A 24,439-nucleotide genomic window follows, 5' to 3' on the forward strand; every position below is an offset into this window, starting at 1 on the left:
AGCATGTCCAGAAGAAAAATTAAAAAAAAAAAAAAAGAAAAAAAAAGAAAAAAAAACCAAACCAAGCTAAAAACCCAAACAAAACTCTTGAGAATTTCAAGAGAGATGTTTAGCATTAGATTTTTTTTAAATTGGGGGCAAGGGGAAGCAAGTATTATTCAGGTACATGAAAGAAATATCATTTTTAGATCCTGTAGATGAGAATGCTGCATGAGTAAGGGGGACAAAACTGCCAGAACATGGGATCTGAGTGCCAAAGTCACAAAGGCGATAAGGAATAAAAGGCAGCATCTGCAGACCGGCTCAGTGTCATGGAAGGAGAGGCAATCCTGAATTTGAGTGGGGAACCAGATTGCAGAAAGAGCCTCATCTGGTCTTCCACAAACATTTGACTGTTAAAAACCAACTGAACTGTGAGTTTCCATTTGGTTTTATTGTCACTCCTAATGAATAGGGGGAGAGAAAATGGCAAAAGAGGGAAAGAGGATGGTACAGAAAGCTTTTAAGAGAGGAGGAAATATCTGAGTGTTTGGACAGTCCTGAGGATTTTGGAGTCAGATGAGAAGGGAGTCTGAAAAGAAATAGAGCAAAGTGTATCTATCTTGTCAATGGACAGCAATTTTCATAAATCATAGAAGAGAGAAGTGCGGAGAGAAGAAGGACAGGAAACTTGTTCTGGTGAAGATGGGGAGCCCAACCTGGCTGCCTGGGAAAACAGTGCTATCTCTTCACAGTATGGCAGGATTTTAGGCAGATAAGAAAGAGAAACATTTTCCAACTTCAAAGAGGGCTGGGTGTCCAAAGAAAGGTCTAAGGAGAGTTGATACATTATGTTGAACTAACTGTCATTGATGACCAGACTGATTTAAGGCTGTTACAGACAATGTGCCCAAGAGGTAGGACAGTGTGAAATGTGAGCCAAGATTACAGATGTCACCAAGAAAAAGAGGAATAAAGCCTGATGGGACGCTAACCAAGGGCTGTGGAAGAGAAGCCACTGCGGGGGGTGGGGGGGGAAGGATAGGGAGGGTGGATTCTGAAGCAAGAGAGGTGGCTGAAAAGCCCTTGAAAAGGAGAATAATAAAAAGAAAAGAAACTAGGAGGAGTGGCTGTTAATGTTGAAGGAAGCTGTCAATCAGATACGCAGAAATGATTCTGTCCTTGTACAATAATCTTCCAAGAGACATAGAAAAACAATGCCACTAAAAGCACAGAAAATGAGAAAGAATAAAGCATGGAGTGAATATTCATTAAAGGAAGAAAAGAAGTCTCATACCGTTAGAGATTTGTCTAGAAATGGGATGTTGTCCTCCTGCCTCTAGTTGTTACAGTTCTTGGACTGAAGTCCAAAACAAAAGCAGAAAAGGAAGATCCAGCCAAACTGCAGCTGGCAGATTATCGTGGATTCCTGGCAAACTGCTGTGAATGTGCCTCGCTTGCATTTTCTTACAGCCCTCACCAGCAGCTACTTCAGCCTCTCCAGTAATGAAGATGTGTCTCTCTCATTTACACATATTGAAGCTGTTCCATTTTAGCATAAATAATTAATTATTCATTGGAGCAGGAACTCAGAAAAAGTGTCCTGCATCCCAGGTGAATGCCCAAACTACTGTATTATGGAGAAATTCCCACTTTCTCTTGCTCATTAGGTCTTAATTCAGCTATGCAAAGCAGAGTAGTGTCAACAGAAGTAAATGAAATGGCTCTGTCCCAAACAACCATACAATGCATTGAGGAGGGCATCTCCAAAGAAGGTGAAAAGCCTAGTTTCAAGCTCTCTGTCTAATTCATTTGAAGCAGAGCTTTGAACACTTAGGAAGACGTAGCCACACGAGTATAGAGTTTTCTTGGGCTGAGGTCTTTTGTTTACACCCGGGGCGTAAACCGGTTAAATTACAGATTTACTCACTCATAGAAAATAAAAATGTCTGTGTGAAGGGCTGTCTTTTGTCACAGAACTTAAGTCTTTCATTCTTAAGAAGAATTCTTAAGAAGAATTCTTAGAAGAATTTCTAAGAAAAAGAGAGAGAAAACATAATGCATGGAGACTTTCCAATCCCCTACCTGCAGAGGTATCAGCAACTTTTGTTTATTGCCTCTTTTTCACAAATGAAGATTGCAGGTTGAAAAGAGAAACAAAAATAGCAGGACACGAGTGAGTCAGAGCGATACTGCTTTAAATATCAGTGTTTCGTGTGCCTGCTGTACCTCCTAGTGCCTTGGTAGACTCCTTAGAGCACTATGGAACATCTTTGCAAAAGGTAAACCAAAGGGTAGAACAAATCAGGTCTTTTCACATCTTAGGCTACTCAATGAAATATGGTCATGTAAAACTTCTATCAACATGCAGTAATTGATGAGCATTTTGAGGAAAATCAGATGTAATATCACCATTGCTGTGAAAGCCAGCTCTTTGGGAGCATGAGTCACTGAGAGATCTTTACAGAGCGTATCTATTAGATGGCACAGCTGCAATGACCCCGTCATCTCCTCCAGCCTCTGTTGGGGACTTCCTCACTATAAATGCTGACTGAAAGGACACATCTTTGTCCATATAGAAAGGCTCCCACAGCATTACTTGTTCAGTGCAGAGAGGAAGGTGGAGGAAGATCATCAGGAGGAGAAATACAGGGAACAGGTTTGGTGCCAGGACTGAGAAGTTCATCTGCACGTGGTCACACTGAGCAATTTACCATACCAAGAGGAGGAATAATGAAAAATATTTGCCACAGACTCTTAGAAGCATAGAATCATAGAATGGTTTGGGTTGGAAGGGACCTTTGAAGATGATCTAGTTTCAATACCCCTGCCATGATCAGGGACATCCTTCACTAGATCAGTTGGCTCAAAGCCCCATTCAACCTGACCTTGAACGCTTCCAATGATGGGGCATCCACAACTTCTCTGGGCAACCTGGTCCAGTGTCTCACCACCCTCATAGTAAAGAATTTCTTCCTTATATCTAATCTAAATCTACCCTCTTTCAGTTTAAACACATTGCCCCTTGTCCTGTCACTACAGGCCTTGGCAAAAAGTCTCTCTCCATCTTTCTTATAAGCTCCCTCTATATATTGAAATGCTGCAATAAGGTCTCTCAAGAGCCTTCTCTTCTCCAGGCTGAACAGCCCCAACTCTCTCTGCCTTTCTTCATAGGAGAGGTGTTCTAGCCCTCTGATCATTTTTGTGGCTCTCCTCTAGATCTGCTCTAACAGGTCCATGTCTTTCTTGTGCTGTGGACTCCAGAGCTGGATGCAGTACTCCAGGTGGGGTCTCACAAGAGCGGAGTAGAGGGGCAGAATCACCTCCCTCGACCTGCTGGCCATGCTTCTTTTGATGCAGCCCAGGATATGGTTGGCTTTCTGAGCTGCCAGCACATTGCCGGCTCGCGTCCAATTTTTCATCCACCAGTACCCCCAAGTCCTTCTCAGCAGGGCTGCTCTCAATCCCTTCATCCCCAATCTGTATTGATACTGGGGATTGCCCTGACCCATGTGCAGGACACTGCACCTGGCCTTGTTGAACTTCATGAGGTTCGCATAGACCCACTCCTCAAGCCTGTCAAGGTCCCTCTGGGTGGCATCCCTTCCCTCTAGTGTATCAGCTGCACCACTCAGCCTTGTGTCACCTGCAAACTTGCTGAGGGTGCACTCAATCCCACTGTCTATGCCATTAATAAAGATGCTGAACAGTTCCAGTCCTACTACGGACCACTGAGGGACACTACTTGTTACTGATCTCCGTTTGGACATTGAGCCATTGACTGCAACTCTTTGGATGCAGTCATCCAGCTGATTCCTTATCCATAAAATGGTGCATTCATCAAATCCATATCCCTTCAATTTAGAAAGAAGGATGTTGAGTGGGACCATGTCAAAGGCCTTAAAGAGGTCAAGATGGTCAAGATAGAGGACATCAGTTGTATGTACCTCTAGTACCTTGAGGTCTGTCAGATTCCTGTGCCTTTCTCTCCCCTTCTTTTCCTGGGTGAAATTGGGAGATGCTGAATGTTTGTTGTCAGGTCAGCTTTGATGTTGCAGGCTTTGAGGAACGTGAGACAAAGAAACCTCCACATTTCCTGTCAAAGCCATGGACCAAGTTCATATGGGAATTTGGATCCCTCTTGCCTGATGATCGGGGTAGAAAAAGAATATTTTCCAGGAGGTTACCTTTATTTTTAAAATGTATTTGGTGTTGCAAATACATTCTGCACCTTTGTTTTCTGTTTCTCATAACAGCCTTACAATGCTTTCATCAGCCTTCCATTGCTTTATTCATTTAGGGCCGCCACATGTGGTGTGGCTGCTTTTTTCAGATAGTGCCAGTGACAAAAATGAGATTTGATGATGAAGGCAGTCAAGCAAATCTTTAGCAGTAGCTTGTTACTTCTGGGTTATGGTACAGAGGAATTGATAGCACACCCACGTTTTAAGATAAAAGGAGGCTTTTTCTCAGGAAAAAATAAAAGGTAGTCAAACCCAGTGATTTTATGCTTTTGATACTTGCTGTTGATTTTGAATACATGATACCCAACAAAACAATCCCCCTAAACCCATTACATGGGAATGCTGGGGAGTTACAAAAATCGTGATTAGATGGTATCATAGGGGAAGAGTGAAACAGCTTTACACCCTACAAAAGCGAGGATACCTGGAAGTGCTCTGTGAAGATGGGAAGTTGCTTTGCAAGAGAAAGTTCTTGCACAGCACAGTATCGGGATGCTGCTGGCTATGTGACAAGCATTGCAAATAGTTTTAAACATTGTCCAGAGCTGATTGCTGCATGCAAAGTTACCTAATGCAAGCAAGAAAGTACTGTCGAAGAGATGGGGTGCTTCTCTCTTCAATGGCAAGCAGCATCCTATATATTGGTGTAGGATAAAGGACCTTTTCCATTCTGCAGCATGATCTAGTGGGTGAAAAGGCACTTACATTGCCTGAAATGAAATGCTTTTAGTTTTCGTTTTTCTTCATCTGCTGAAGCATTTCCTAGCTAGGTCTGTTTATGGTCACACTTTCTATGAATTTTTCATTATAAACAGCTAAAAGTTTAGTAAATATTTAATTGCTCCTATAAGCATCTTACAGACACAAACACCTGGATAAGAGGCATCTTTAATTATGAAAAACTGTGGTGTAGGCAACCTATTGGGCTGCTGGGCTTTCTAAAAGCTAATTTCAGAATGCTTATTAAATGATCAGTTATAAATTAACCCTTTACAGGTAATCTTCGAGGAATATTTGACCACATTTATTTTCAAAATGAGCATTACAGGGTTTTTGGGCAATTGCTTTAGGCTCCTTCTCTGTCTGACCGTGAAAACACCTGTGATGGGGCTGGTTTGGAGCCAGTTTCAGATCAAAGCTGGTTGTATGAGCTCTGATCTGCAGTGGGACTGGGGGTGCTGTGAAACTTTGCATTGCAGCTTTTTGGAGTTGTACATCCCACAGAGGTTCTGGGGGTGACACAGCTGAAGTCTTGGTCTGGGGAGAGAGGAAAGGCTGTGGTGTTCCCATGGCACTGCACCACTCAGAAGATGAGAAACTGAAACAATCCTTTAGCCCATCTGTGCTTGGCTCACTGCAACAAGCTCCACTGAGTCATGCTTCCCTGTGAAACCTGGGATCTTGTCCTAAATAAATGAAAATCTTGTGACAACAAAACAAGTGTAAAGAATTAGATCATAGGAGGAAAAAAAGAAACCCGTCTTGAAAGACGAACCCAAACCAAACCCAGCTACAGATCTATCCCAAGAACCCTTCTGCCACAACCAAAGCCTTTGATTGACAAAGACTTTATTTAACACCAACACTAAGTTCACCCTCTCACATTCAGAGAGGGATTTCAGCACAGGCACACTTGTGGGAAAAGGACAGTAGTGTTTGCCAGCAATTGCTTTAACTCTTTCCATCTGTATCCCAAAAGGTTTCTCTCATGCTAAGCCCCTAAGCTGGTATGGTTACCTGGAAGGGGCAGGGATCACCACCTCTTTCTGGGGCCCTTGATCGTGAGATCAAGGCTGTAAGCTGTGGAAAACCAAGCTGTCCTTGCATGTTTTGAGAACCTGCAGTGGCTTCAGCCCCATCTTCTTATGGACTGGATATTTCTTTTATAATCAATCTCCTTCATATGTTGATAAATGGAGGTTGTTTGAGAATCTAAGGGACAAAAAAAAAATTCAAAAAAAGAGAAAAGGCTTCTCACCTGTTTGAAAAATTGTTTCACAGACCAACAGCCTCCTCTCTCTCTTCCACCCTCCTCCCATACCTCTCAGCACATTGCCTGGCTGCGTTATTCCCAGTTCAGCTCCCCTCTCCCATGCTGGGGCCAGTCACCTTGTACAAAGTCAAGTGGCTGCAGAAGTCACACAAGCAGGTCAGTGCCTGGGCTGTCTGCTCTTGAGGGACGGATCCTGCACGGGAGCTTGGCTTGGGCTGCTGCGTTGGAGCCTCCCTCAGCATCTCTCCTGCCGGAGCTAAAAACACAAGGCCAGATTGATGGAGACATCAGAAGTACATTTTCCCAGAGGTCAACTAAATTCAGGTAATGATGCAATGCCGCAGTGCACTCCTCCTAATCCAATCCAATAACGTAATGGTTTAGGCTCTATCAAATAAAGTTCAAGGTAAGCATGTGAAACGTGGCTGCTCCTCGGCTGCTGGCAGCTTTCCTAAGTGCTGAGAATCAGATCAGAGGAAGAAAAAAGCCTCCCGTCTCCAAAGAGAAACTTCCATGCAGACACACACTTGGAAAAAAGACAATACTTGAGTGCAGCTTTCTTTGCCAGGCTTTTTTCTTTTTTTTTTTTTTTTTTTTGGTAATCGTTTTCGTTTTACTCTCATCTTCCCATTTTAAAGCCTATTTGTTTTAGGTCTAGATGATTTCGAAAATTGCTGATGAATTTTGTTGCCTCAGTTTATGGGTTGAAACCACGTCTGGAGTGGGGAGTCCTGATTTGTTCTCAGACGTGAGCAGACTTAGTACATTGGGGAAACTCAAGCCCTTTTTAAAACACCTCCAATTGAGTGTCCAGAAGTTGGTATGCCAGAAAATATTGTTCATTTCTGGAACACTTTGGCCTTTGCCTTTGCAACTGCACATCCTTGCTCAGTAAAGTCATCAATGTTACTTAAGCAGTTCAAAATATCAGATCAGGGAATATAAGTCTCTGTATAATTCATCTGGTACTGGGTAAGTACTGTAATATTGTTTCTGTATAAATTTAATCCATCGAGCAGTAAATGCACTAGCAAAAATTCACACAGCTATTGATCTGATTTATTCCTTATTAAATATTAATTGAAGTTTCTTCATCATGTCCTATGAAAGTTGTCCAGCTGTGTGAGAAATATATGCATATTTATCTTTTACGTAATGCAGTGCATTCATCCAAAGAGCAGGCAGCATCAACTAAACACACTGGTTATTTCCCATGAAGAACATTTGAATAAAAGCAAACTGGAGGTACTCTAAAGATCTACTTGCTACCTCAGTTTAACCCAGTACCCCAACAAAAAGAGATTTTTCTGGCTTTGGAGAGTGCCTGTCCCTCTCCTCCCTTTGCATGTTCTGGTCCCCAGTGAAACACGTTGCAGTAGTGTCATTTAAGTGTCCGTGGCTGAATTTTCAGGGTACTTGTGCACCTTCCTCAGGCGGTTCGAGGATATCGTCATTTCTTAATTACCTGTGAGGCGATTATCCAGGACATGGATTAACCCTCCTGTGGCTGCAAACCGCTCAGGCTGGACCTGCCCAAGCTGGCTCAGATCTGCAGCCAGCAGGACTGCGCTGGCTCAGCGCTACAGATGCTCGTGGGTGTGGGCTCCCCTGGGACGTCCAGCCGCTACAGGCAGGTTAAGCTTTAGCCTTGTTTGGTCTCTTGCTTTTAGGTGTTACCTTGCAGAATGAGGATAGAACTGCAAATGACTGTCACGGCAATGACTTAATCGTACTGAAACCCTGCTAAACCCAACTTGCTAATATAAAACCTGCTTTGAAGGAAAATGAAGCCCTGAACTAATTATTTAAGGCTGGATTCCTTCTTCTCTTTCAGAGCCCCTGACTTTCGTTTTCTCATTAACTCAATGATGTGCTCATCTCCCTGTTTACAAGCACTTTCCCAGTTTCTGCAGTGTTGTTGCACTGGTGTGATGTATAAGGACTGAAACAGCTCCTCTTCTCTGATTTCTTTGTTTCCTGCCTGCTGTGAGCTCAGGGGCCTGGCTCTGCCTGAGCAAGTATTTCTTTGGAATCTGGTTGCGCTCTCTGAGTAAACTATGTGGTTGCCAGTGTTTACTGAAGGGATTTGTTGACTCAAAAATGCAACTATTTCTTCCATATTGATTGTGACTCTTGCCAGCCACCGTTTTGAACTTTGCATTGTTTTCCGAAGAGTTCATTACCCTGACCAAGCCTTTTGTTTCACTCAAGTGCAGCTCATAAGTCTACTATGTGAGTGTCAGTTATTTCATCTGTTGGGGTTTTTTGTAAGCTTGTTATTAGACGACTCTCTTCAGCACTATAGAAGAGTCAACCATGGCAGCTCCAGTCATTCCAGGGCTATACCTGAATGGTCATAGACCAGTGGACAATGCACCAGCCTCCATCCTACATCCAGACCTGGTCCCTTCTGAGCCCCCCCGGGCACTCCCATGGGAGTGCTGGATAGGACAATCAGGCTAGATCAGGGACAAGCCATGGTAGGCATATGCCTTGCCTTATTCTGGGCCATATGGGCTTTGATGTTGAGATGGAAGTGTCTCACTGTTCTTGAATGATCAATGACAATGATCAAGGTGCTCCTGGATGTTGGTAGATATTTCTCATCTACTGGCCCATTGCTCTTCCCTGCTGCTGGAGTACTCCAGCCTCAGCTGCAGAGGTCCTGGGGAAACAGGGATCATCCTGACAATCTTGTGGGCCCAGCTGAGCAACCATGGTGGTGGCAAACCGCCAACAGCACAGAGCACGAAGCTGCAAAAGCAAGTGTTGATTCAGTAACAGCAATGCAAAGCGCCTCTGCTAGGCAGGAGTCCTGGATCAGTCTTCTAACCAGACTCCCCCTCTCTTCCTTGCATGGCTAATAAAATATGGTATAAGAACTGTCCCACTCAGCAGGGGAGCTACATTCGATAATACAATTGTTTTTATCTTTTCCTAAAGCTTGATTCTATAAAGGAATGAACCAACATGTCCCAAGATCTGAGAAATTTGAGGGAATTTGATTTCGGCAAAGTGTGTTTGTTTGGAACAGTCTTTTCAAGGCATGTTTTCTTTGATTACATTTAGTTTTCTAAGTGTACTCCAGAGTGAAAGATGTGCTCTTCAGGGAAGAAATGCATTTAAAGCTAAATTTCACCCTGGGATATTCCTTTGTAACGCCCATTGCCTGGGATAAGACACAAGTGCAGGCATCTCAAATCAGAAGCTGCCTCTCATTTCTCAGAAAACAGGCATTATGGTAACCTCTGGTTTATTCTTGGGAGAAGGTAACTGGCACAGCTTTAAAGTACTGCAAGAACCATTCATGCACATGATTTAAATCATGCCTTTCTGCTGACAAGCTGAAACCTACTAGGAAATGGGTTTTACTTGCTCTTTAAGCAGATAATTTTGGGGGAGGAACTGTGAAATGAGGAAATCTGACAGGAGCAGCAGTTGTGATGGTGACAAAGACAGACAAAGTTGATAAAAAATATGTTGACTAGGCATTCAGAAATAAACAATTCTTTACTTTCTGAGTAAAAATGACATTTCTGGGGATGGATAATATCCCCTGAATGCTTTTTTTTTTTTTTCTTTTATTTTTCTGACAGTTTTGTGAGTGAAAACTTCCTTACCTTCTCCCCATTTTACTAACTCTTTGAGCCACAGGGTCGGAAAAAAGTGCCAAGACTTGAATTCAAAGAATAAAGGATGTGTGTGGAGCAGAAATTACCTACTCTTGGCCTCACCATTGACTCCTTGCTTTCCCTCTAGCAAGTTTCTCAAGGCCATATACAACACAGTATCCAAAAGATTAGAAAAGTATCCAAAGCATGCAGCATGCTGGGTGAAGAGGGGTCTGTCATCCCTGTGCTCAGCACGCAGCTATCCAGAGCGAGCCAGCAGAAGATGTTGATGACAGGGATGTTAAAATCTTGGCTATCCACTCCTTGATTCAGAGCTGCAGAGAGGCGCCTCTGTTTCCTCTGAATCCAGCTTTCAGCCATCCCTTGGAAGTGTCGCAGCTCCTTCCTGACTCCACATTGTGGCCAGCCAGATGAGATCTTTCTGGCTTCTCTGTTTTGATTTACAGGGCTCCCTCCCAAGTATAGAAATTTGTATAGAGTTTTGTATAGAGCTTTCAGACACGAGGGAGAAGGAAGGGAAAGGATCTTCCTTCACCCAGGGGTGCGGGGCTGGAAGGATATTTATTCCTGCACAGGGCAGAATTAAGCATATCTTTATCTCATCAGTGATGAATATCTGTCTAACCTGTTCTTTAAAAGCTCTGTAGGAGGAACTCTCCAAATTGTCTGAGGTCATTCTGCTGCCCTTCTTCATTAGCATCCTCTAACAGTCTAATGTGAACCGTCTATTCTGCAAATTTCTCTTTCCCCATAGGCCTCTTTCATAACAGACCTTGTCTGGGCTGGAAGAGCATTGATAGATCCCTCCTCGTTTCATCATTTCCTGAACAAAACAAAGCCAGTTTTCCCACAGGCCATTTTTAAACCTGCTATCCTTGCTGTTATCCTCTGGAGTCTCTCCAATCTTTCTACATCTTAGTGGGATGCCCAACACTAGACACAATACTCCAGCTGAGGTTTCACCACCAACACAAAGGAGAATAATTCTAATTACCTCCTGTGTCTTCCATATGTTAATTCAGTCAGGAACGAGATGTGCCTTTTCTGCAACAGCAGCATATTGTTGAATCCTATTTAGTGGTCAGCTCTCACCTCGACTTCTTTTCTGCAGTATTATTGCTTAGCCAGTTATTTCCCATTTTGCATTGGAATTCTCCTTCCTAAGCAGAGCACTTATTTATTGATTTTGTTTTTATCAGAGAAACTTCTCAATATGTCAAGATCATTTGGGTTTGTGATCCTGTCCTCTGGGGTCCCTGCAACACCTCTCAGCTTGACTTGATCAGCAAATTTTATGGGCTTTTTCTATACTGTCATCCAAGGTATTAAAGATAATATTGAATGAGCCACATGCATGAAAGACCGTTGCAGGACCCCTTGTAACGCCCTCTGAGTTTGACAGCAAGCTCCAATTAACGGTTGAAATGCTGGATTTACCTGAATCCAAGACATGTCTGTAATATAAACTTCACCCCTGTGCACAGGGTTCATTAAAGAGAAAGGTTTTAATGCATGGGAACCACTCATTAACTTCACCAGGGCAATGGCCACTTCTATATACAGAGTGGCAGACAAGGGAGGTTGGGGTTTTTTGCATCTCCTGAACTGTCATTGGGAAGAAACAAGTTATATGTTCTCATTCAAGGAAAAAGGTGATAAATTATGCTTCTTTTATAGCGGGGCAAGGTAATTCCAGCTGCCTCACATTTATCAATGGGAAAAGGGCTGTATAGGCCAGTTCTTGTGAAGCTGCTAATGCATGGCAGCTTCTTGTCCTGCTGTCTTTCCCCAAGGTAGGTGAGATAGTCTGGCTAAACACAATTTGAATGTTTGATCTTCTTGGGGCAGAGAAAATAGCATCCTGAGTGTGAATAAATATGTTTGCAATGATGAACACACATTTTAGAAAAATCCTCTATACCATCTTCCTCTCAACTGCTTATGGGATGTTATGCGAAACTGTAAGAAAGCCTCAGTGAAGTCAGCTTAAATCACACCCACCACTGCCTTCTCATCCAACCCTTGTGCTACCTTGTCAAGGAGGAAATTTCGTCGATCTGACATGATATAGTCTTTGCAAATCCCTGTTGGCTGTTTTCCTATCACCTTGTTTTCACCATGGTGCCTATAGATTGTTCAATAATTCCTTCCAGAGTCAGCCTAAGGATAAAGATGAGGCTAACTGGCCTCATGGGTTTGGGTCCACCTTTCTTTATGTACTCTTCTTTCTCTGCTTCAGTCCTCTGGCATCTCTCCTGTCTTCCACACGTCCTCAGAGGTAATTGCAAATGGTTCACAGATTATTTTGGTGAACTCCTTCAAAATCCTTTGGTGAATTCCATTATACCTTATGAAGTTGAATAGCTCTATCTTATCTACATAGTCTTTAACCTATTCATTTTCTGTTTGATCTTGTCCTCTTGTCCTTTTCTTAAAATTAATTGCCTTAAGTAGCTGTTCATAATTCATTTTTTAGCATAGTCTGCAGCAGAGTATTGAATTCTTCAGTCTTCTCTGGATCATGTGCTATTTATTCTCCTTCCCTGTTAAGTAATGGACCAGTACTTTCCTATGTTTTTTCCTACTTTCAATGCATTTATAAAATCTTTTCCTATCACTCTTTATGTTCCTTTCAACCTGTAACCCATTTTATCCCAAACCCTCCCCGAGGTTTTTATCCCTCGTCCATAATGATGCACTTTTTTTTGCCTTTTGTGTCTTTTTTTTTCTTAGTTTATTTTCGGGCCCTTAAAAAGCTCCTGATGCAGTCATAATGGCTTCTCACTGTGCTCTCTGTCCTTCCTCTGTATCAAGATAGGCTGCTATTGTGCCTTTAATACACTCTCTTGCTGTAACTGCCATCTCTTCTGCCCTCCTTTATACTTTAAATTACCTTCCCAAGAGACCCTACAGATGAGTTCGCTGGGTTTGCTGAAATCTGCTTTTTTGGGGGGGCGGGGGGGCAAAGTCCATTATCCTTACTTTTTTTCTCTGACTCCTTCCTTTTTCTTACGATAGTGATGCACAGTCCTTTCACCTGTCACCTTCCCTTTTTAGATTCTTCACCCGTTCCTCTCTGTTTGACAGAACTAATCCAAAACACTTTCTCTCCTTATAATTTCTTCCACCATTTGATATGACCCTGATTGATTCATTTCAAGGACTTTATAGATAGTTTGAACCCACCATGCTTTCCCAACAAATATTTGGGCACTTAATGTTCCTTATTGATACTACAAGCTGTCCTTCAGGTGTCCACAGTCTACAGAAGACCCATCTCCTCCCATTACTCCTCGTACTCATGTGGAGACAGCAGCAAACCTGCATCATTTCTGAACTTCATGGAAAATGCACGTGCTCTTGATGTAAAACCCAACACCCTCTTTCCTTTCTGTCCTTCCAGAACAAGCTGTCTCCTTTGTAGACATATTCCAGTTTTCCTGCTTATCCAACTGTTAAGGTGAGATAGTCCTTCTCAGTGGGAGGTTATGTGAAGGATTGGGTTCCTTCACAATTTCTTCATGATTTTTTTTTTTTTTTTTAAATCTAATGATTGCCATAGTTTAAAAAGACTGGAAAGATCTGGGAGGAAAGACCAATGTCAAAATGGGTGTCCACACTGCCAGTCTGCAAGAACAGGCTCTGGCTTGCTTCTCTGTTTGGACGCATGCAGGTCTCAGTTCTGGTTGACCCAGCCATAGTGGGAGGGCTGAAAGAGGTGTTTCTTGAGGTAACACCTCATGTGCAGATATATTTGAGTCTCCAAGGGTGGAGTTAAGCACCAAAGAGTCGTACTGCATCAGGTGATGGTCCTTTTAGCTCAATAACCTGCATCTGTCCATGGTCATAGAGGATGCCTAGGGAAAGAATATCAAACTAGAGCAGGTATATACTGATATTGCCCCATTTCTGTGGCATACTCTCCCACCTTCAGGCAGACTCCAGCTTGGGGTTTTCCCGTGCTGCAGGTTGTATCTCTGCTTTGAGTTTAACAGGTTCTGATAATCTTTTCTTCCATGCAGTGCCTAATTGCTTTTTGAACCTATTTATAACTTCCAGAGCATCTTATTGCAATGAATTCCATGATTTAATTATGCATTGCGTGAACAAGCACTTCTTTGTGAAAATATTCTGGCTGATCATTTCATCTGGTACTCACTAGTTCTTGTGTAATGACTCCATGCTGTGCAAAATTCTGTTACAGCCTATCCACATCTCTTCCTTTTCAAGGCTAAAGACTCTGTCATTGCTCAGAGTTGTTCTTTACTTTTGATCCCCTCTTTTGTCCTTCACTGTAGTCTTTCAAGTTCTTCTGCACCTTTCTTAGATGGGAAAATCAGAAATGCACATGCTGCACAGGGAACACTAGTAGTGTACACTGGACTGGAAGGAAATGTTCTGGCTTGTTCTCTATTCTTTTGCTAATAATCCCTAATGCTATTTGACTACTGGCCTCCTGCTGACATTGTGTTGACATTTCTATGGTGCTGTATGCATTGAATCAACAACATCTCTTTCTGGAAGTAGATTTAAAAAGTTAGAGTCCACTGTTATGTAGGTACAGCTAAGTTTTGGGGTTTTTTTTCTTGCCCCACCATACAATTCTTTGTATTTGTTGGCACAGAATTTCTTTTCCCAGTTTCTCTCCCAGCATCAGAAGACCATTCCGCAATGTTTTGCGATTTTTATGACAGCGTGTAATATTATATCTGCAGTAAACTTTGTTGTCCTATTACTCAAGATTTTTCTGCCTCTAGTCAGGTGTTGTCATCGATTATGTGGTTATTCTGGACTCCCACATCTATTGATTTTTTTATTTTTATTTTTTTTTTTAAATCAAACAGTCTAAAAAACGGATTGGGAACAGAGCCTTTTTGTAGGCACTGTAGACCTACATTCAAAATTCTTAAAGTGCTTTTCTGGATGCCCTCAAATAATCCCAATGAAGTAAAAGAGTTTGTTTTTATGTGTGGCTGCTCAAGAGTAGCTCACGAGTGGTAGTTTACAGTCTTTCAGTGATCTGGAGCCTCATATAGCTCTGACTTCCATAAGCTGCCCTTAGTGATGAGAAGGTGGTTTTCCTTTAAGAGTTCATATAAGTGTTAAGGGCACTGACAACAAGGAAATTATTATCTTCGCTTTGAGGAACTCTGACATTTTTTGCAGCTGCGGTTGCAAGCAAGTGTTTAGTAAGTGGGAGGCACTACAGAGCAAGTCTCTTTATCCATCACATTACCCTAATAATTAAACTGTCAGCCAGAGATGTCAGGCTTTAATAGGAAAAAAAAAAAAAAAAGGAATCAAACAGTGGTAAAAAAATTGTGACTATTCCTCCAGTTAAGCCTATAATTTTTTTATCTTAATCATTATGTTTGCATAAGGTATTTCTCAGAACACACATTTTAAAATGTTTTTTTAATACTTTTTATATGTTTTAAAATAACAAGAAGTTATTTAACCACTCTCCATTGTTCCTGTGACTCTGGGAAGCAATTATCCTAAGAGTCATTGGTAATTTTTTTACTGTGGTTTATTTCCAAAATGAACTCCAGGGGTATTTTCTAGAATCTCCAGGCACCTTTTCCTTGAGGATGTGAATCCATCTGATGATCTGCTGCTTCTGAACTCTCCCTGTGGGCTCATTCTCCAGGCTGTCAGGTCAGGTCTCTATTAGAGGGAGAAGTCACCCAGCTGGTCTGGTCCCTTTGCAGCGGGACATGGACAGCTGTCCCCCGTACTGTTGTTCTAAACATTGGATTTTCCAGGGTCTTTTTCCTGCTTTCTGCTTCCCAGCTTGTGGTTCAGGTAGCAGCATACTTGTCTATAGTGAAATGGGTGGCACTGGACTAGAGCCACAGAACCTGATTAGAAGACCATGAAAAACATAACAGTGAAGTGAGGTATTAGTCGCTGGCGGGTCGCTCTGCCCTGACTCAGAGGCATCATCCCTCAAAAAGATAGCGGTGTTCTCCCTCTCTCACCTTTGCTTTCAGTATCTGTCCTGATAAATGTTACCTAACTGTAAGGATGAACTTTGAGATAAGAATAGTTTTCCTCTGGGAAAGAGACAAAAACTTCTGAGATCTTTTTTTCTGATCAGTAGGGCCACTGGACATCATCATGCCCAGCTAAAACCTGTTTAATCCACAAGACTCAATGATGTATCTGATCCAAATGATACCACTGGCCACAGAGGGCTGAATGGTATTTGTGAATTCACACCTAAAGAAAAAGACCAAAAGTCAAAATTATCATCTACCCTTGGAATAGTCATGAAGAAGATAATAACAATGTCCGCTTCTACATTTTGACCTATATTTTTCTACACTTGGAATAATAAAGGAATACAGCACATATCACACTGTGCGAATAGCTGGAAAATGCTGATTTCTTTATGTTATCACTTTCTTTAATGGCTCCCTGTGGTATACGACATTGTGACTGTCATCGCCTTTGTCCTCTTCTAACTAGGACCAGACAGAGAGAAGTGCAAGGTTTTAGTATCCCATTACCAATTTCCTGAGCAACAGAATGCCAAGTTCCAATTTGCATTCTAATTTTAACTACAGTATAGATTTTTAAATAAGCCTCAAGCTTCCTATTAACATGATCTGTCTGCTCCTTTGGTGCTCTCTCATCCCATTCTGATCGACCCATGAATGGGCTCCCTGTATTATTCATTGTACACTAAATTAAGCTTTTAGTGTTAAAGGCTTTCAAGTGTAGTGTTCCTTCCGTAGAACTCATTACCTGTGTCAATACACAAAGCAGAAGCGCTTAATAGATTTAAAACATCTAGTATCTGCCCTTTTTTTTCAGCTGTTATTAAGACTCGGGAACATTTGTTATTCTGGTAATATTCCTTATTGTCCTGATATTAATTTCATTAGTCAGTGAGTGTGCACTATGGAGTTCCAAAGTGTCTTTGCATCATATGAACGTTAATTAGTCTTGAGGTTTTCTAAAAAGGGTTCGGTAAATGAAAATTATTATGGCTGATCACGGCTTTGTACATCTTCAGAAATGAGGAAATCTGTTTTCATCACCTATGGGAAAGCAGGAATAGTAGCGTAGGAAAAACTCCATCTACAGCCCTCGTTCCAACCACAAAATAAGCAAAAATGAAACGCAGATTTCGATGGTATACTGCTGGGTTTTGTTACAGTCCTTGAACTTCGATTTTGTGGGGAAACATTTAAGGAAGTGTATAGCTTCTTAGCTGCATTTCCCTGCACTACTCACCGAGGCACCCTACAAAAGATGTCACCCACAGATACATGACCCCTGCCTCACTCTGGCAGGAAGAATCAAAGAGTTAACTTGACTACATGTTTACTAACCACTCAGGTAACACTTCATGAAGACAACTGGACAGGTTAATTCTCTCAAAGCTGCTGTTCCAAGCCTGTGCAGGGCTGTGGCTCTAGCAACACCTAACATTTTCTTTCCAACCCCTTCAGTGTCCAAAATACATCTCCCTGCTCCCAAGCTGCAACGTACTGTCCCTTTGCTTTACCTATGCTACCATTTATGGGCCATGCATTAGACTGAATCACTGAACCCAAAACTTTCAAAACCTGGATCATTTTACAGAGGTAGGTTACAGTGATTCGGGTTCAACATACTCCACTGCTTCTGTCGCCCACAGAACCAATTTCCAGTAAAGCCTCACAAACCATTTTAGTAGCTCAGCAGAAGCTGTGGAGTTGAAAACTGTCATGGGGAAGAAATGGCCAGCAAGACTCAAAAGGGGGCTGGAAAGATGTGAACTTATCTGCTGTGGGAAAGAAACATTAATGGACCACCACCCTCAGACACAGCTCTGTGAGTAAGATTTTCTTCACAGACACAGCATGCATGAGTTACGGGCATTTGGGGGTTTGCTTCATTTTCAAAGAAAGCTGAGATACAAAAAAGCAGCTTGCAGAGCAAACGAATACTACCAGCTATCTCAAAACTTCAGTCTGTTATTTGATCCAAAACTAAACCCTCCTGGGTTTTCTGCTAAGCCGTTTCACTTCTGTTAGTTGAGGAATAAACTCCTACCGTACAAATAATGGCCAGCAAATGTCTTGTTTAACTGACCTTGATGTAAATGCCAAGGAACCAGGCAGAAACATAGCTGCTGCATGTCATAGGGTACCAGTGCATGGGAAGAGCAGAGTTGGCATTTAGACTCAAAGTATGAATGAGCAGGAAAAGTTAACCATTTTGCTCATCTCAGCTCCTAATGTGAGTTTCTTTTTTGTTAAAGGATGACAGAACCATTGAAAAAAAGGTGCACCAAGGGTGTCTGTATCTTGTGGCTAAAGGACACAAATTTTCAGGTTTATGCCTCAGGGTCACAGCTTCTGTGTCTCATCAGTGGCTGCAATCAGACACTTCTGTTGTGGATTTGTTTTTTTCAGAAAGGCACGTACAAGCTCATTCTTTGCAAAGATGGAGTTTGTAAAGGAGACTGACATGTCAGGGTTTGCCTCCTCACAGAAGATTCGAGTCCCTCCATTTTTTCCAAGTTGATAGCTCCCATAAGACATTTAAATGGTTAAAGCAAAGATCAACTTTCCTTTTTTTTTTCTTTTTTTTGACAACAGAAATAAAACAGAGAGAGAGAAAACATTAGGGGTTTAATGACTGCATTGTTTGGGAGTTGGTAGTCAGACTCCAGGAGCTTAAACAGATGACCTAACAGAGGTGGGTGTAATGCATTCTGTTGCACTGGGTAATGTATTCTGAGCCTCTTGGCTCCAGGGAAGAGAACATAAAAAAAAAATCCCAACCAAAACCCAAAACAAAACCCAGAAATAATCCTGGTTAGGGGAAGAAGTGATTTCAGCTCTGTTGCTGTTGAGCAGCCCCTCCTTGCTTGTCCCCGTCTTCACTCCTATATCAAGGTGAAAACAAGAAATCAGTAAGCCAGGAGTAGTGTCAGCGTGGAACATCTTCCAGGCTGCCTTTGTCTGCTTGCTAATAACAAAAGTCTATTTATAGCTTAGTGCAGAGCAGGGAGAGTGTGCTGTGGGTGACAACGTGATATGAATTTCACAGTCCATCAGTTTAGATTTCAAGTTTACAGTCCTCTCTCAGACTAATTGAGAAGTCAGACACTGTTTTGGGATGTTACAGGCAATGCAAAATAGGGCGCTTGGTGCTTGTTTAGCGAGCATTTGGGGTCAGGTTGGCTGGGGCGACGTCAGAGTACTCTGAGATCAGTCAGACTTTGCACAGTGGCCTGAGAAAACCCATCTCATGGAGAGAGGTTTTGCATGCTAGGCATCCACGTGCTCGTGGGCTTGATATCTGTCATAGCCCATCACTCCATGGTAATAATTAGCAGAAGTCCCAGATTAGACTGCAGCCTGGCGCTGGGACCAGGCATTGCAGACACGGTGGGGCATGGTTGCACCCATGCAGCAGAGCCTCCCAACTATCTCTCTTCCTTCTGCCCCTCCTGGGCCTGGCCATTTGGGCCACCAGTGCCCTGTCCCTACAGCTGTTTCTGGGGTTTCACAGTGAAAGGGTGCCAAAACCCATGCAACAACAAAAGGGAAAGGGGAGGAGATGTTTTGGCACAGTCTAGCTTCATCATTCCCCCTTTGCTGTACTGGAACAGCTGAAGGGTGGCATCAGGACAAAAATGGGGAAGCACTGGGACAGAGAAGCAGCTCCCCGCAGGGAGGAAAGGGGACACACCGGGAGCTGGTGAGCAGCAGATTGCACCAGTGGCACTGTCCTGAAAAACAGCTCCCGCTCCAGAAGATTAACATTTTAAGTTGATACAAATTCGAAAGAGAAATAGAGGCACAGAGGTTGAGTTGACTTCCTGGCAGAGTGAGAAACAGAAATTGAGTCTTCTCCATCTCAGTCCAGTCTATCACATTGATCCACTCATGAGTGAATCCTGCCACCACCTTGTAGGACCAGAAATACACTTATCCTTTTTGTGGAGGGGCAGAAGAAATGATCCCAGACTGATCCAAGGGGTCTGTGCCCTTCCCATATGGGGACCACAGTGAACCATGCCCCAGAAGTGGGCCTGACCTGCTGTGGTCATTGGTGTGATCATGTGGATGGGTCTCTTCGCGTCTGCAGCTTCATTGCTATACTGGTGCCACAAAGCTGATTGATTGTACTCAGATTAGCGTAAATGGGGCCAAACTAGCAAGGAGAGGAAATACTCAGGTTGGATACTCAGTGGTCCTGAGTAGCTCCCAAACTGCTGGGAGCAAGCTGCTGTCTGTTTGTGGTGCTGGGACTTGGGTGCTTCTGCTTCTACATTCTCTTGCTACAAGTTCAGTTCTTTGGGCTTAATTCCATCCACTTGCCTCTTTCTGGACATGTTTTCAGTGCAGTGCTGTCAGACAAGTGTCTTGACGAAGCACTCCTGCCTGGTTCCTAACCTGTTCCCATTGCCATTTCAGCTGGTAACCCCTGCCCTCGAGGGTGAAAAACCCATGCTTAGAGCTCCAGCTCCTCACCATGAGGAACTGAGGATGGAGTCCATGCCAGGGGCTGTTTTGTCCAAACACTTCATTTCCACACAGAAGATGCTAAAAGTCATAAGTTGAAGTGCAGTTGCCTATAGCTAGGCATTGCGTGCCACTGAACTCTGGCAACTTTAAGATATGGGGTCTATGCATCGAATGCAGTGCCTAATTTTAAGCCCCCGGGTTTCAGAGCTTTAGTCTTTGCTTTTCAGGTTTTTCCCTCTTGCAAGTGAGTCTGATGTTATTTCAGGCAAAGCTTATGCTGTCTTGGGGCAGAGGGATAAACTACATGACCTTCTGCATTTTGACCCTATTTTCTAACTAGAAAGACCATGGTAAGGCTCAGTAGTTTCTTATAAGAAGAATATGTCTAAAGCACTGCAAGTACTAGATCTTTATTTAAAAGTCACTTCAAAACTGTTTTACTTTTCCCTAATTCTTTAAACACAAGGTAGCACTAGCTCAGTTAACTATGACTGCAGCAATGGCTGCTTTCAGATTCATAGTCAACTCCTGAGGAACTTCAGGGTCCTATGGGATCCTGAACACATTCAACACTTAGACATAAGTGTGCATTCACAAGCGTGTTTCGATACTGAATTTCATCAGCCCAGTGGAAATTCAGGTGCCTATATCTCTTTGTGGATCTGGCCACTAATGGTTTGGCAGTTTGGAAGCTGCTTGTTGATCAAGGGCTGAGACTTACCTTGAGATAAGCACTCACCCCACTTTCCACTGCCAGGTTCGTGACCACCTGACGAACCTGAACATACAGAAGTCTGTGGGACCTGAGAAGATGCATCCCAGAGTCCTGAGGGAATTGGCTGACGTAGTTGCCAAGCCACTGTCCTGGTTTCAGGTGGGACAGAGTTAACTTTCTTTTTAGCAGCTGGTACAGTGCTGGGTTTTGGATTTAGTGTGAGAATGATGTTGATAACACTCTGATGTTTTAGCCGTTGCTAAGTAGCGCTTATCTTAAGCCAAGGACTTTTCAGTTTCCCATGCTCTGCCAGCAAGCAGGTGCACAAGAAGCTGGGAGGGAGCAGAGCTGGGGCAGCTGACCCGAACTAGCCCAAGGGGTATTCCATACCATGGAACGGCATGCCCAGTATATAAACAGGGGGGAGTTGGCCGGGCGGCGCGGATTGTGGCTCAGGAACTAACTGGGCATCGGTCAGCGGGTGGTGAGCAATTGCATTGTGCATCACTGGTGGGTTTTTTTTGTTTGTTTTTGTTTTTCCCTTCCTCCCCCTCCTTTTTTGTTGTATTCCTTTTCATTACTATTATTATTATTATATTTCATTATTACTATTGTTAGTATTATATTTTACTTTAGTTATTAAACTGTTCTTATCTCAACCCACGAGTTTTACTTTTTTTCCCCTCTTTCCTCCTCCCCACCCCACTGGGAGGGGGAAGGGGGAAGCGGCTGCATGGTGCTGAGTTGCTGGCTGGGGTTAAACCATGACAGCCACTCTCCAAGATATTTGAAAAGTCATGGCAGTCAGGTGAAGTCCCCGGTGACTGGAAAAAGGGAAACATTGCACCCATTTTTAAAAAGGGTGGAAAGGAGGACTCTGGGAACTACCGACCTGTCAGCTTCACCTCTGTGCCTGGGAAGATCATGGACCAGATCCTCCTAGAAGCTATGCTCAGGCACATGGAGGACAGGGAGGTGATTCAAGACAGCCAGCATGGCTTCACCAAGGGCAAGTCCTGCCTGACCAACCTAGTGGCCTTGTATGATGGAGTGACTACATCAGTGGACAAGGAAAGAGCTACGGATGTCATCTATCTATCATCTGGACTTCTGTAAGGCCTTTGACACAGTCCCCTACAACATGGGGGGACTCTGAATTGGAGAAATACGGATTTTATGGGTGGACTGTTCAGTGGATGAGGAATTGGTTGGATGGTCACATCCAGAGGGTAGTGGTCAATGGCTCAATGTCCAAATGGAGATCAGTGATGAGTGGTGTCCCTCAGGGGTCCATATTGGCACCAGTACTGTTTAATATCTTCATCAGTGACATAGATGGTGGGATTGAGTGCACCCTCAGCAAGTTTGCAGACAACACCAAGCTGAGTGGTGCGGTTGACACACCTGAGGGAGGGGATGCCATTCAGAGGGACCTGGACAAGCTCAAGAAGTGAGCCCATGTGAACCTCGTGAGGTTCAACAAGGCCAAGTGCAAGGTCCTGCACATGGGTCAGGGCAATCCCCAATATCAATACAGATTGGGGATGAAGGGATTGAGAGCAGCCCTGCGGAGAAGGACTTGGGGGTACTGGTGGATGAAAAATTGGACGCGAGCTGGCAATGTGCTGGCAGCTCAGAAAGCCAACTGTATCCTGGGCTGCATCAAAAGAAGCGTGGCCAGCAGGTCGAGGGAGGTGATTCTGCCCCTCTACTCCGCTCTTGTGAGACCCCACCTGGAGTACTGCATCCAGCTCTGGAGTCCTCAGCACAGGAAAGACATAGACCTGTTGGAATGGATCCAGACGAGGGCCGCAAAAATGATCAGAGGGCTAGAACACCTCTCCTATGAGGACAGACTGAGAGAGCTGGGGTTCAGCCTGGAGAAGAGAAGGCTCCAGGAAGACTTTATTGTGGCCTTTCAGTACTTAAAGGGGGCTTATAAGAAAGATGGGGACGAACTTTTTAGTAGGGCCTGTTGTGATAGGACAAGGAGTAATGGTTTTAAACTAAAAGAGGGTAGATTTAGCCTAGGTATAAGGAAGAAATTTTTTACAATGACGGTGGTACAGGTTCCCCAGAGAGGTGGTAGATGCCCCATCCCTGGAAACATTCAAGGTCAGGCTGGATGGGGCTCTGAGCAACCTGATCTAGTTGAAGATGTCCCTGCTCATTGCAGGGGGGGTTGGACTAGATGACCTTTAAAGGTCCCTTCCAACCCAAAATATTCTATGATTCTATGTTTCTATGTTCAGTTTTCACTTGGATCCAGTATTTTCTGCAAATTAATTTAAGGTTGAATTAAAGATGCCATGTTTTGCTAGTTCTTACTTGTGATGTGGTGGAGACTGCCATCCCAAACTCATTCTCCTGAAGCAGTGGTGGGTTATCAGCACCCAGTTCCCCTCCTTTCAGGCCCATGATGTGGTTGCTTTGCTACATCTTCTCATGCTGATGGAATTACGTCTTCTGTGTCGGAGCCAAATCAGGCAGTCTGAGGCACTCTGCACTAGCAAGTTGACATTGCAAGGCAAGGCAACAAGAAAAGGCAACAATGAATTAGGTCTGATCAGCTTTATTTTAAAACTATAGGGAGAGTTTGAACATAGCACTCAGATAATACAAACTCTAGCATCCAATGAGTTTTAACGCAGCTGGATTTAGAGTCCCTATTGCCATTTTCAACTTTCATCTCATTCCCTCCTCTATGTTTTCAGTTAACTTCACACCCTTTCCATCGACATGTCTCTAATTCAGTTTACTTGTCATAGTCCCAATATCTGATAATAAAAAACTTCTTGGCTCTGAGAAAAGCAAAAACAGTGCGGCTTAGCCTCTCGACATTCCCAACTCTCTCCTCCTGCTCAAACACACCCACATATAGTATTTTTTCAGCCTTAGAAGGAACAGCACTACAGCCCCAAGTTACTGGTTTCATGAATTCGTAAGGTCAGTTATCTGATAAAGCCTCCACACCTCAGATTATGTTTGACAACAAAGACCCTGAGTTGCATCTGATAAGAGAAAAGTGCTGGATTATTCTGCATCCTTGCTGTGAATGGCTTGCAGTAAACACATTAAGAAAGGAGAAAAGATAGCTAATTTAGTCAGCGAGGCTAAAAATACACTCTTAGAAAATGTAAGAAGCAAATTCCTGAATTGTTACATGTTCTGATAAGAAGCAGTCTGAATACAACACGTTGTCACTTGTCAAAAGCAGTTTGCTTCTTCCCTTTGCTGAGTAGCCTTTGGGTTCTGCTTTTGCACTGGGTAAAATGCAACCTAGATCATCTGGTGATGACTGTGCTGTTTCCTTTCTATTTAAGAATAAAACAGCCTCCTGCTAAGAGAAAAGTACAGCAGCTTTAAGTTTACCAGTTTTATCAGTTGTGTTCCAGGATTATAAA

Source organism: Gymnogyps californianus, chromosome 2, assembly GCF_018139145.2.
Source record: "Gymnogyps californianus isolate 813 chromosome 2, ASM1813914v2, whole genome shotgun sequence".
Taxonomy (NCBI): Eukaryota; Metazoa; Chordata; class Aves; order Accipitriformes; family Cathartidae; genus Gymnogyps; species Gymnogyps californianus.